This window comes from Triturus cristatus, chromosome 5_2, assembly GCF_964204655.1.
Source record: "Triturus cristatus chromosome 5_2, aTriCri1.1, whole genome shotgun sequence".
Lineage (NCBI taxonomy): Eukaryota > Metazoa > Chordata > Amphibia > Caudata > Salamandridae > Triturus > Triturus cristatus.
The window spans coordinates 1,089,999,811-1,090,013,770 of record NC_140588.1 but is presented as its reverse complement, the minus strand read 5'-3'; the positions used below and the strand labels follow the sequence as shown (position 1 = coordinate 1,090,013,770).

At 54.5% G+C, this 13,960-nt stretch overlaps 1 protein-coding gene across 2 annotated transcripts in view; it reads left to right on the top strand.

Moving 5' to 3' along the window:
- The window catches only part of LOC146829730 (ras-related protein Rab-38-like), a 378,790-nt gene that overhangs the window by 296,664 nt on the left and 68,166 nt on the right, over positions 1–13,960 (top strand). Inside the window, exon 1 of one of the 2 annotated variants that reach the window (XM_085608452.1) lies at positions 6,499–7,224. The exons of the other annotated variant lie outside the window; for it this stretch is intronic. The gene's annotated coding sequence lies outside the window, so the exon portion shown is untranslated. Of the gene's footprint in view, positions 1–6,498; positions 7,225–13,960 lie in introns of those variants that run through there. 2 annotated transcript variants of the gene reach the window in all.

Sequence of the window (13,960 nt, the reverse complement as noted above, 5' to 3'; positions counted from 1 at the left end):
CAGGAAGGAACTGGAGCTAGGGAGGGTAGCAGGGCCTTTCAGGGAGCCCCCACTGGACAACTTTGTAGTTTCCCCGCTGGGGGTGGTACCAAAGAAGGAGCCTGTGGCCTACAGACTTATTCATCACCTATCCTACCCTGAGGGGGACTCAGTCAACCATGGGCTCCAAGAAGGAACTTGCTCAGTGTCATACTGTAGTCTGGATGTGGCGCTGGACTTACTCAGGAGGGCGGGCAAGGGGGCCTGGTTAGCGAAGGCGGACATTGGATCGGTGTTCTGCTTGCTACCAGTGCACCCGGGCAGCCAACACCTGCTGGGTTTCAGGCTAGATGGCTAGTACTTTTTTGACAAATGCATGCCCATGGGGTGCACGGTCTCTTGTGCTTTCTTTGAGGCATTCAGTTCCCTCTTGCAATGGGCCCTACAGGATACCTTTGGGGTGGAAGGGGTTTCCCACTACTTGGATGATTTCCTTTTCATTGGGCGTGATGGCACGCAGGAATGCAAGGCGGCACTCTCTAACTTTCAAACCATTGCGAATCATCTGGGGGTCCCCCTAGCACCGGAGAAGACAGAGGGCCCTGCGCAGGTGCTTACGTTCCTAGGGATTGAACTGGATACTGTAGTAGGTGAATCCAAGCTGCCTCCAGACAAGGTTCGGGACCTGGGCCAGCAGATTCGGCTAGCCGTGGGGAAGGACGAGGCCTCGCTGGCCTTCATCCAGAGCCTCCTTGGGAAACTCAACTTTGCTGCCAGGGTCATTCCCGCAGGGAGGGTCTTTGCGCGCAGGCTGGCCAGAGCCACGGCTTCGGTCAGAAAGAAGAACCACATGGTGAAACTGAGCAGAGGCATGAGAGAAGATCTACTAATGTGGGTGGACTTTTTGGACAACTTTAATGGGTCTGTCATCTGGCGCGCACCCTGGGCTAACAGCGCAGAGTTGGCGTTGTTCACCGACGCGTCTGGAAGGGAAGGGCTCGGGGTGATCCTGGACGGGGAGTGGTGTGCTGAGAGGTGGCCTAACTCGTGGCAGAAGAGAAAGATCACTTCCAAGATCACTGTGTTGGAACTCTTCCCCAAAGTAATTGCTTTCCACCTTTGGCCGGGGGTGCTGGCAGCGAAGAGGGTCCTGTTCTGGTCCGACAACCTAGCGTTGTCCAAGCGATCAACTCACACTCGGCAAGCTGCCCCCTGGTGCTGTGCCTGTTGAGAGAGCTGGTGAGGGCATGCCTGAAAAATGATGTGGACTGCAGGGCTCGCCATATTCAGGGGGTGCAGAACGTGGCCGCTGATGCTCTCTCTTGTTTTCAGTGGTGCCGTTTCCGGAAGGCGTGGCCGAGAGCGAGAGAGATGACCCCTTTCCCAAAACACCTGTGGCTTCTTCTGAAGTGGAGCAGCGGATGAGGGGTTTGGGTGAGCTGTCTCTGGCACCATGGACGGTGAAGCGCTACAGGACTTGTGTTGACAAATTTTGTGCGACTATGGGAGCATGGGAGGATGAGGGGTCTTCTCTGGAGCTCAGAGTACAAAAGTTTATCCTGTGGGCCAAGGATGAGGGGAAATCTCACCCTTGAATCTTGGGCCATTTGTCGGCCATCAGTCATCACACCAGGTTGAGAGGACAGAGTGACCCTACCAAATCCTTTGTAATCAGGGCCGCACGTAAGGGATGGGCAAGGAGTGAACCTCGATCTGCGGACAATAGGTCCCCCATCAGTTACACCATCCTGCACAGGATATGAGGTATCGCTATTCTTGGCTAGTTTTGCGCTGGCCTTTTTCGGGGCCTTTAGGATTGGGGAGCTAGTGGCTAGATCCAAACAGGACACCGCGGGGGTGGCTTTGAATATGAAGGACGTTACCATTTGCACATCATGTCTCAGGATAGTGGTGAGAGTCTAAAACTGATCAGGCAGGGGAAGGGAGAGTGGTCCTGTTATTGTCCTCTGCTCCTGGTCAAGGCTTATCTGGCCCTCCGCCCCAGGACTGCTGGGTACCTCCTCGTGCATGAGGACGGGTCCCCGGTTACGAAGTTCCAAGTAGACCACATTATGCAGGCGTGCTTACAATTGTCAGGACAGGCAGGGGTGGGCAAGAGATTCCGTAGCCACTCCTTCAGGATCGGGGCGGCAACCACAGCCTTCCTATCAGGGATGCCGCCAGAGCATATTAAGCAGGTGGGGCGGTGGGAGTCCCAATGCTACAAGCGATATATAAGGCCTTGAGCTGAAGGGTGTGGCGAGAGGACTCTTAGGCCCAATGTTCCAACGTGCATTTATGTGTATAAGGGTGTATAGTTTGGGCCCCGGTTGCCAAGGGATGTTGCAGTGACGTGGTTTGTCGTGCAATGTAGACTAGTAGTGTGTAAACGTTTACAATAAATATGGTTACAAACACAACATCTCTTTATTTACCAGGAACCAAGGTCTGGGTAATTGGCCATTCAAGCATCGCTAGAGTGGCACGGTGGGCTGAGGACAGAAAGGGGCGTCATGGCTTCTCCGCCACCGAGATAACGTGGCTAGGTTACCCGGGTATGCGCTGGAACGAGCTGACGAGGAAGCCGCAGCAGAGACTTGGGGTGGCATCGCTCCACCTCACATGCTGGTCATACACTTGGGAGGGAATGACCTGGCTGCACTAGGGAGGAGAGCACTGCTCCAAGACATGAGGGACACCATGGGTCAGTTGAGCAATCAGCTGGGGCTTGTGAACTGTGGTGGTCGGAAATTACACCTCAGCCAGTTTGGCAAGGAGCCCGATCTGGGGACGCCATTGAGATCTGACGAGGAAGCCGCAGCAGAGACTTGGGGTGGGATCGCTCCACCTCATATTCTGGTCATACACTTGGGACCTGACTGCACGGGGGAGGAGAGCACTGCTCCAAGACATGGGAGACACCATGGGTCAGTTGAGCAATCAGCTGGGGCTTGTGAACTGTGGTGGTCAGAAATTACACCACGGCCAGTTTGGCCAGGAGCCCGATCTGGGGACGTCATTGAGATCTCACGTAGGAGAGTGAACAGCGCCATGCGTAAATTCACGGAGCAAAGGGGATTCGGCTTTCTCAGACATGGTTTACTTCATGCCAAGTCCACAGGATGCTGGGAGGTGGAGGGGGTTCACCTCTCAAGGGTGGGCATGGGCTTATTCTTGCTGGACCTTGGGGAGGCCTTGGAAGCAGCAGGATGTATGTAGGAAGATCTGCCTTGGTGGGGGGCCCTGGTTGTGACGGTGGCCACCCCCAGAGCTGTGGAGGAGTTACAAGGCGATCCAGAGTCTGCCAGATACCGATTGGTACTATGTGCAGCAGCACAACAAGGGTGCTGAGCCAAGGATACCCAGGGATGGCTTAGCGTTGTCCCCTGGAAGAGCGACAGCGCCCCGTTAGTCCTACGTGCGGTTGTGGGTCTGAGCAACCGGGGGCTGCCTGGAACCCTCCGCCCACCTTTTGGGGGCGTGAGTAAGGGCGTGGACTGCCAGTCCACTGATGGGAGGGGTGGCTCCTCCCAAAATTGGTAACCACCGATTGGCGACAGCCACGGTGTAGTTTGGCTCATCAGGCGGGCAGGCGGCATAGGGGCTGCCTGCCCTTGGATCGCCCGTAAGATAACCCACCATGTTGGCATATTTGCTATACAAATAAACCTGCAGCAATTTCCTCCACTAACAAAGGTGTGGTGTGGTTTATTGATGTATGTTGCTGTACCAGAACTGAGGAGTGTTGCCGATATTGGCACTATGTGAAGTACCCTGGTACCCACTGAGACCATGTTCACAACATGGCCTTTATCCCTGCACTTCCCTTCTCAAGGAAGCTCAGATAGGGATGGAGAAACCTTCGCCTGGATTCCTGGCTTCCAAGGCTCCCTCTTTATGAGGCTGTCAAGATTGCTTTTTGTTTGGTTGCTCTGTTTTTACCCTTCCTTGACTTATAAACTGTAAAGCGCTCGGATACCCCTGGGGGTCATGTTGGCGCTATAGAAAACTTTTTTAAATAAAAATAAAAATGTTAAGCAAGAACATCTTAAGGCCAGTAGGGCTGGAGGAAAGTCAATCACGTCATGGCGGTGTCTCTGAAAGGCCTGCAAGGCTGGGGAAGTGTCAGTCACGTGTCAGGTTGATCGACTGAAAGGCAGGGGATTGAGGGGGGTCAGCTTGTGCCAGTCACATGTCTGACTGATGCTTCCAACAGACCAGCTGGACTTGGGTGGTGTCATTCGCTTTTCAGGCTGGTGCCTTTCACGGGGCAGCAGAGCTGGGGCAGTGTCAGTCAATTGTAAGTTGATTGTGTGAAAGGCTAGCAGGGCGTGATAGTGTTGGTCACGTGTCCGACTTGTGTCATAATGACCAGCTGGACTGGGGTAGTGTCAATCACCTCAGGCCAGTGTCTTTGAAAGGTCAGCAGGGCTGGGGCAGTGTCGGTCGTATCTCAGGCCAGTGCCTTTCAAAGGTCAGCAGGGCTCGGGCAGTGTCCGTCACATCTCAGGCCGGTGCCTTTTAAAGGTCAGCAGGGCTGAGGCAGTGTCACTCACATCTCAGGCAGGTGCCTTTGAAATGTCAGCAGGGCTGGGGCAGTGTCCGTCACATCTCAGGCCGGTGCCTTTGAAAGCTCAGCAGGGCTGGTGCAGTGTCCGTCACATCTCAGGCCGGTGCCTTTCAAAGGTCAGCAGGGCTGAGGCAGTATCCGTCACATCTCAGGCCGGTGCCGTTCAAAGGTCAGCAGGGCTGAAGCAGTGTCACTCGCGTCAGGCTGGTGCCTTTGAAAGGTCAGCAGGGCTGGGGCAGTGTCCGTCGCATCTCAGGCCGGTGCCTTTGAAATGTCAGCAGGGCTGGGGCAGTGTCCGTCGTATCTCAGGCCGGTGCCTTTGAAAGGTCAGCAGGGCTGGGGCAGTGTCCGTCGTATCTCAGGACGGTGCCTTTGAAAGGTCAGCAGGGCTGGGGCAGTGTCCCTCACATCTCAGGCCAGTGCCGTTTAAAGATCATCAGGGCTGGGGCAGTGTCCGTCACATCTCAGGCTGTGCCTTTGAAAGGTCAGCAGGGCTGGGGCAGTGTCACTCACGTCAGGCCGGAGTCTTTCAAAGGTCAGCAGGGCTGGGGCAGTGTCCATCTCATCTCAGGGCGGAGCCTTTGAAAGGTCAGCAGGGCTGGGGCAGTACCCATCACATCTCAGGCTGGTGCCTTTCAAAGGTCAGCAGGGCTGGGGCAGTGCCCGTCAGATCTCAAGCCGGTGACTTTGAAAGGTCAGCAGGGCTGGGGCAGTGTCGGTCACATCTCAGTCCGATGCCTTTCTAAGGTCAGCAGGGCTGGGGCAGTGTCAATCATGTCAGGTCGTGCCTTTGAAAGGGCAGCAGGGCTAGGGCAGTGTCCGTCACATCTGAGGCTTCGCCTTTGAAAGGTCAGCAGGGCTGGGGCAGTGTCCACCGCATCTCAGGCTGGAACCTTTGAAAGGTCAGCAGGGCTGGGGCAGTGTCAGTCATATCTCAGGCCGGTGCCTTTGAAAGGTCAGCAGGGCTGGGCAATTTCCGTCACATCTCAAGCTGTGCCTTTGAAAGGTCAGCAGGGCTGGGGCAGTGTCACTCACGTCAGGCCGGAACCTTTGAAAGGTCAGCACGTTTGGGGCAGTGTCTGTCGCATCTCAGCCCGGAGCCTTTGAAAGGTCAGCAGGGCTGTGGCAGTGTCAATCACGTCAGGCCGGTGCCTTTGAAAGGTAAGCAGGGCTGGGGCAGTGTCAGTCACATCTCAGGCCGGTGCCGTTGAAAGATCAGCAGGGTTGGGGCAGTGTCCGTCACATCTCAGGCCGGTGCCTTTGAAAGGTCAGCAGGGCTGGGGCCGTGTCCGTCGCATCTCAGACCGGTGCCTTTGAAATTTCAACAGGGCTGGGGCAGTGTCCGTCGCATCTCAGGCCGGTGCCTTTGAAAGGTCAGGAGGGCTGGGGCAGTGTCCGTCACATCTCAGGCCAGTGCCTTTCAAAGGTCAGCAGGGCTGGGGCAGTGTTAGTCACATCTCAGGGCAGAGCCTTTTAAAGGTCATCAGGGCTGGGGCAGTGTCCGTCGCACCTCAGGCCGGTGTCTTTGAAAGGTCAGCAGGGCTGGAGCAGTGCCCGTCGCATCTCAGGCCGGAACCTTTGAAAGGTCAGCAGGGCTGGGGCAGTGTCCGTCACATCTCAGGCGGTGCCTTTGAAAGGTCAGCAGGGCAGGGGCTGTGTCACTCACGTCAGGCCAGAACCTTTGAAAGGTCAGCAGAGCTGGGGCAGTGTCCGTCGCATCTCAGGATGGGACGTTTGAAAGGTCAGTAGGGCTGGGGTAGTGTCCATCACATCTCAGGCCGGTGCCTTTCTAAGGTCAGCAGGGCTGGGGCAGTGTCCGTTGCATCGTGAACAGCTGTGCTGGGAGGTGTGTGCCCGGCCCTGGTAGAGGAAGGACTGGCACCAGGGTGTGAGTGTACACTGAGGGCAGGCTTCATTCACAGCCCCATGTGAGGGACACTGCACGGGCGAGACGGCCTCAGCAGCACACTGCAAGGGTCGCACGGGGGCAGCAGGAGGTAAGAGGCTGTCTGCGGGGCCTCACCAGACTCTCATCAGCGCCTGCTGACACTGTCAGAGGGGACAGGGGCTGAGCCACATCCGTCGGTCACGAGAGACTGTCAGCAGCGTCTGCTGGGACTCTCAGCAGGAAGCAAGAGACTGTCTGTCTGTCTGTAGGGTCTCACCAAACTCCCAGCAGGGGACACGAGACTGTCAGCAGTGTCTGCTGAGGCTGTCAGCAGAGTACAGGACAGTGAGCCACGCCCGCCGGAGACAAGGGACTGCTCGCAGCATCTGAATGAGACTCCAAGCAGGAGACAAAATACAAGAGACTGTCAGTGGACCCGGCAGCAGCCTGCTAGCGATAGACTGTTACCAGCGTATGTTCGAGAGTTTCAGCAGCGGAGTGACCGACATCCCCCAGAGGCACGAGCCTGTCACCAGCATCCGTCTAGACTGACAGCAGCAGACAGAGGAGTGAGCGACATCCCTCGGAGACAGTAGCCTGTCACCAGCACCCGCCTAGACTGTCAGCAGGAGACAGGGCTTAGAGACATCCCCCGGAGACAAAAGTCTGTCCACACAATCCGAATGAGAGGCCAACAACTGAAGGAGACGGGCGACATCTGTCAGTACTAAGGGGACACAGCCTCCCCCACCCCACCTACCTGGAAGGGACAACGAGGCCTGCACTGGTGAGAACACGTTTGTGTGGGGTAGGAGGGCTGCTTGGGGTGTGCATGGGCTGTTCTGGGGTACAGGTGTAGTACTGGGGTATTCAGACTGTACTGGGAAGTAGCACATGGACTCTATGGGGGTAGACTGACTCACCAGGACACTACGGGACTATCTGTTCTGCCCTGGGTCCCTCGTGCACTGTTCCTGTCAATGTAAGGGCTGCAACGACAGCTGTCTAGACTGCACCGGCGAAGGTGTGGACTGTACTGGTGAGGGCGTGGATTGTACTAATGAGGGAGTGGATTGTACTGGTGAGGGCGTGGATTGTACTGGGGAGGTGTGGACAGTGCTGGTGAGGTGTTGACTGTACTGGGGAGGTATGAACTGTACTGGTGAGGGTGTGGACAGTGCCGGTGACGTGCTGACTGTACTGGGGAGGTATGAACTGCACTGGTGAGGTGTGGACTGTACTGGTGAGAGTGTGAACTGTACTGGGGAGGTATGAACTGCACTGGTGAGGTGTGCACTGTACTGGTGATGGAGTGGACTGTACTGGTGAGGGTGTGGTCTGTACTGGTGAGGTGTGGACTATACTGGTGATGGAGTGGACTGCACTGGTGAGGGTGTGGACAGTGCCGGTGAGGTGCTGACTGTACTGGGGAGGTGTGGACTGTACTGGTGAGGGTGCTGACTGTACTGGGGAGGTGTGGACTGTACTGGTGAGGGAGTGGACTGTACTGGTGAGAGAGTGGACTGTACTGGTGAGGGTGTGGACAGTGCCGGTGAGGTGTTGACTGTACTGGGGAGGTATGAACTGCACTGGTGAGGGTGTGGACTGCACTGGAGAGGGTGTGGACTGTACTGGTGAGGGTGTGGACTGTACTGGGGAGGTATGAACTGTACTGGTGAGGTGTTGACTGTACTGGTGAGGGTGTGGACTGTACTGGTGAGGGTGTGGACAGTGCCGGTGAGGTGTTGACTGCACTGGTGAGGGAGTGGACTGTACTGGTGAGGGAGTGGACTGTACTGGTGAGGGAGTGGACTGTACTGGTGAGGGTGTGGACTGCACTGATGAGCGTGTGGACTGTACTGGTGATGGAGTGGACTGTACTGGTGAGGGTGTGGACTGTACTGGTGAGGACGTGGATTGTACTGGTGATGGAGTAGACTGTACTGGTGAGGGTGTGGACAGTGCCGGTGAGGTGCTGACTGTACTGGGGAGGTATGAACTGTACTGGTGAGGGTGTGGACAACACTGTGAGGGTTTGGACTCAACTGGTGAGGTATAGATAGTACTGACGAGGATAAGTGCTGTGCTGTGAAGGTTTAGGCTGCACTGACGAGGGTGTGGACTATGCTGCGAGGGTATTGACTGTACTGGTGAGTGGGTGGACTGTACTGGTGAAGGAGTGGGCTACACTGCGAGGTGTATGGGCAATACTGGGAGAGCCACGAGGTGTAATAAGGGAAGTATGAACCGTGCTGGGAAACTCAAGGGCTATCCTAAGGAGTGGATGGACGGCACTGTGAAAACCATGGAGTGTAATGGGGGGAGGAGGGTGGACGGTGCTGGGAATCCTATGGGCTGCTTTAACTTCTGTACGGACTGTATTGTGACGTCTGCGGGCTAGTGTTCATGAGCACTAGAGCCCTGAGAAGGCTTGGATCCTGTATGTGAGGGCTAGGGTCCATGAGCACTAGTGCCCTGAGAAGGCTTGGCTCCTGTATGTGAGGGATAGGGTCCATGAGCACTAGTGCCCTGAGAAGGCTTGGTTCCTGTATGTGAGGGCTGGGGTCCATGAGCACTAATGCCCTGAGAAGGTTTGGATCATGTATGTGAGGGCTGGGGTCCATGAGCAGTAGTGCCCTGAGAAGGCTTGGCTCCTGTATCTGAGGGCTAGGGTCCATGAGCACAAGTGCCCTGAGAAGGATTTGCTCCTGTATCTGAGGGCTAGGGTCCATGAGCACAAGTGCCCTGAGAAGGCTTGGCTCCTGTATGTGAGGGCTAGGGTCCATGAGCACTACTGCCCTGAGAAGGCTTGGCTCCTGTATGTGAGGGCTAGGGTCCATGAGCACTAGTGCCCTGAGAAGGCTTGGATCCTGTATGTGAGGGCTAGGTTCCATGAGCACTAGTGCCCTGAGAAGGCTTGGATCCTGTATGTGAGGGCTAGGGTCCATGAGCACTAGTGCCCTGAGAAGGCTTGGATCTTATATGTGAGGGCTAGGGTCCATGAGCACTAGTGCCCTGAGAAGGCTTGGATCCTGTATGTGAGGGCTAGGTTCCATGAGCACTAGTGCCCTGAGAAGGCTTGGCTCCTGTATCTGAGGGCTAGGGTCCATGAGCACAAGTGCCCTGAAAAGGCTTGGCTCCTGTATGTGAGGGCTAGGGTCCATGAGCAGTAGTGCCCTGAGAAGGCTTGGTTCATGTATGTGAGGGCTAGGGTCTATGAGCACAAGTGCCCTGAGAAGGATTGGCTCCTGTATCTGAGGGCTAGGGTCCATGAGCCCTAATGCCCTGAGAAGGCTTGGTTCATGTATGTGAGGGCTAGGGTCCATGAGCACTAGTGCCCTGAGAAGGCTTGGATCCTGTATGTGAGGGCTAGGGTCCATGAGCACTAGTGCTCTGAGAAGGCTTGGATCCTGTATGTGAGGGCTAGGGTCCATGAGCACTACTGCCCTGAGAAGCCTTGGCTCCTGTATGTGAGGGCTAGGGTCCATGAGCAGTAGTGCCCTGAGAAGGCTTGGCTCCTGTATCTGAGGGCTAGGGTCCATGAGCACTAATACCCTGAGAAGGATTGGATCATGTATGTGAGCGCTAGGGTCCATGAGCAGTAGTGCCCTGAGAAGGCTTGGCTCCTGTGTGTGAGGGCTAGGGTCCATGACCACTAGTGCCCTGAGAAGGCTTGGCTCCTGTATCTGAGGGCTAGGGTCCATGAGCACTAGTGCCCTGAGAAGGCTTGGCTCCTGTATCTGAGGGCTAGGGTCCATGAGCACTAATGTCCTGAGAATTCTTGTCTCTGTATCTGAGGGCTAGGGTCCATGAGCACTAATGCCCTGAGAAGGCTTTGATCCTGTATGTGAGTGCTAGTGTTCACAAGCACTAGTGCCCTGAGAAGGATTGGCTCCTGTATCTGAGGGCTAGTGTTCACAAGCACTAATGCCCTGAGAAGGGTTACTTCTTGTATGTGAGGGCTAGAGTTCACAAAAACTAGTGCCTAGAGAAGGATTGGGTCCTGTATGTTAGGGCTGGTGTCCATGAGCACTACTGCCCTGAGATGGCTTAGTTCTGATAAGACTAGTGTTCACAAACACTAGTGCCCTGAGAAGGCTTAGTTCTGATAAGACTAGTTCACAAGCGCTACTGCCCTGAGAAGGCTTAGTTCTGTTAAGACTAGTGTTCAAAAGCGTTAGTGCCCTGAGAAGGCTTAGTTCTGATAAGACTAGTGTTCACAAGCACTAGTGCCCTGAGAAGGCTTAGTACTGATAAGACTAGTGTTCACAAGCACTAGTGCCCTGAGAAGGCTTAGTACTGATAAGACTAGTGTTCACAAGCACTAGAGGCCTGAGAAGGGTTGTTTCCTGTATGTGAGGGCTAGTGTTCACAATGACTAGTGCCCTGAGAAGGCTTGGCTCCTGTATGTGAGGACTAGGGTCCATGAGCACTAGTGCCCTGAGAAGGCTTGGCTCCTGTAAGTGAGGGCTAGTGTTTACAAAGACTAGTGCCCTGAGAAGGGTTGGCTCCTGTATGTGAGGGTTAGTGATTACAAAGACTAGTGCCGTGAGAAGGGTTGGCTCCTGTATGTGAGGGCTAGTGTTTACAAAGATTAGTGCCCTGAAAAGTGTTGGCTCCTGTATGTGAGGGCTAGTGTTTACAAAGACTAGTGCCCTGAGAAGGCTTGGCTACTGTATGTGAGGGCTAGCGTTTACAATGACTTGTGCCCTGAGAAGGGTTGGCTCCTGTATGTGAGGGCTAGTGTTCACAAGGGCTAGCACCCTGAGAAGGCTTGGCTCCTTCATAAGAGGGCTACTGTTCACAAGCACTAGTGCCCTGCGAGGGGTTGGCTCCTGTATGTGAGGGCTAGTGCTTGCAAGGACTAGCACCCTGACAAGGGTTGTGTCCTTCATATGAGGGCTAGTGCTCACAAGGATATGTACTCTGAGAAGTGTGGGCTCCTGTATGTCAGGGCTAGTTTTCACAAGGACTAAGGCTCTGAGAAGGCTTGGCTCCTGTATTTGAGGGCTGGTGTCCATGAGCACTAGTGCCCTGAGAAGGGTTGGCTCCTCTATGTGAGGGCTAGTGCTTGCAAGGACTGGCACCTTGAGAAGGGTTGGGTCCTTCTTATGAAGGCTAGTGCTCACAAGGACTTGTGCTCCTAGAAGGGTGGGCTCTTGTATGTCAGGGCTAGTGTTCGCAAGGGCTAGTGCTCTGAGAAAAACTGGCTCTTGTATGTGAGGGCTAGGGTCCATGAGCACTAGTGACCTGAGAAGGCTTGGCTCCTGTATGTGAGTGCTAGTGTTCACAAGGGCTATGGCCCTGAGAAGGCTTGGCTCCTGTATGTGAGGGCTAGGGTCCATGAGAACTAGTGCCCTGAGAAGGCGTGGATCCGGCATGTGAGCGCTAGGGTCCATGAGCACTAGTGCCCTGAGAAGGCTTGGATCCTGTATGTGAGGGCTAGGGTCCATGAGCACTAGTGCCCTGAGACGGCTTGGATCCTGTATGTGAGAGCTAATGTTCACAAGAACTAGCACCTCGAGAAGACTTGGCACCTGTATGTCAGGGCTAGTGTTCACAAGGACTAGTCCTCTGAGAAAGACTGGCTCTTGTATGTGAGGGCTAGGGTCCATGAGCACCAGTGCCCTGAGAAGGCTGGGCTCCTGTATGTGAGGGCTAGTGTTCACAAGGGCTAGTGGTCTGAGAAGGGTGGGCTCCTGTATGGGACGGCTAGGGTCCATGAGCACTTGTGCCCTGAGAAGGGTTGGCTCCTGTATGTCAGGACTAGTATTCACTAGGATTATGGCCCTGAGAAGGATTGGGTCCTGTATGCTAGGGCTAGTGTTTACAATGACTAACCTCTTGAGAAAGCTTGTCTCCTGTATGTGAGGGCTAGTGTTCACAAGGGCTATGGCCCTGAGAAGGCTTGGATCCTGTATGTGAGGGTAGGGTCCATGAGCACAAGTGCCCTGAGAAGGCTTAGTTCCTGTATGTGAGTGCTAGTGTTCAAAAGAACTAGCACCTTGAGAAGACCTGGCACCTGTATGTGAGGGCTAGTGTTCACAATGACTAGTGCTCTGAGAAAGATTGGTTCTTGTATTTGATGGTTAGTGTTCATAAGAGCTAGTGCCCTGAGAAGGGTTGGCTCCTGTAGGTGAGGGCTAGTGTTAACAAAGACTAGTGCCCTGAGAAAGGGTTGGCTCCTGTATGTGAGGGCTAGTGTTCACAAGGGCTAGTGCCCTGAGAACGGTTGGCTCCTGTATGTGAGGGCTAGGATCCATTAGCACTAGTGCTCTGAGAAGGCTTGGCTCCTGTATGTGAGTGCTAGTGTTCACAAGGGCTATGGCCCTGAGAAGGCTTGGATCCTGTATGTGAGGGCTAGGGTCCATGAGCACTAGTGCCCTGAGAAGGCTTGGCTCCTGTTTGTGAGGGCTAGGGTCCATGAGCACTAGTACCCTGAGAAGGCTTGGAACCTGTATGTGAGGGCTAGTGTTCACAACAACTAGTGCCCAGAGAAGGATTGTGTCCTGTATGTTAGGGCTGGTGTCCATGAGCACTAGTGCCCGGAGAAGGCTTAGTTATGATAAGACTAGTGTTTACAAACACTAGTGCCCTGAGAAGGTTTAGTTCTGATAAGACTAGTGTTCACAAGCGCTAGTGCCCTGAGAAGGCTTAGTTCTGATAAGACTAGTGTTCACAAGCGCTAGTGCCCTGAGAAGGCTTAATTCTGATAAGACTAGTGTACACAAGCGCTAGTGCCCTGAGAAGGCTTAGTTCTGATAAGACTAGTGTTCACAAGCGTTAGTGCCCTGAGAAGGCGTAGTTTTGATAAGACTGATGTTCACAAGCGCTAGTGCCCTGAGAAGGCATAGTTCTGATAAGACTAGTGTTCACAAGCACTAGTGGCCTGAGAAGGGTTGCTTCCTGTATGTGAGGGCCAGTGTTCACAATGACTAGTGCCCTGAGAAGGCTTGACTCCTGTATGTGAGGGCTAGTGTTCATGAGCACTAGTGCCCTGAGAATGGTTGGCTCCTGTATGTGAGGACTAGGGTCCATGAGCACTAGTGCCCTGAGAAGGCTTGGCTCCTGTGTGTGAAGGCTAGTGTTTACAAAGACTAGTGCCCTGAGAAGGGTTGGCTCCTGTAGGTGAGTGCTAGTGTTCACAAGGGGTAGTGCTCTGAGAAGGCTTGGCTCCTGTATGTGAGGGCTAGTGTTTACAAAGACTAGTGCCCTGAAAAGGGTTGGCTCCTGTATGTGAGGGCTAGTGTTTACAAAGACTAGTGCCCTGAGAAGGGTTGGCTCCTGTATGTGAGGGCTAGTGTTTACAAAGACTAGTGCCCTGAAAAGGGTTGGCTCCTGTATGTGAGGGCTAGCGTTTACAATGACCTGTGCCCTGAGAAGGGTTGGCTCCTGTATGTGAGGGCTAGTGCTTGCAAGGACTAGCACCCTGACAAGGGTTGTGTCCTTCATATGAGGGCTAGTGCTCACAAGGACATGTGCTCTGAGAAGAGTGGGCTCCTGTATGTCAGGGCTAGTGTTCA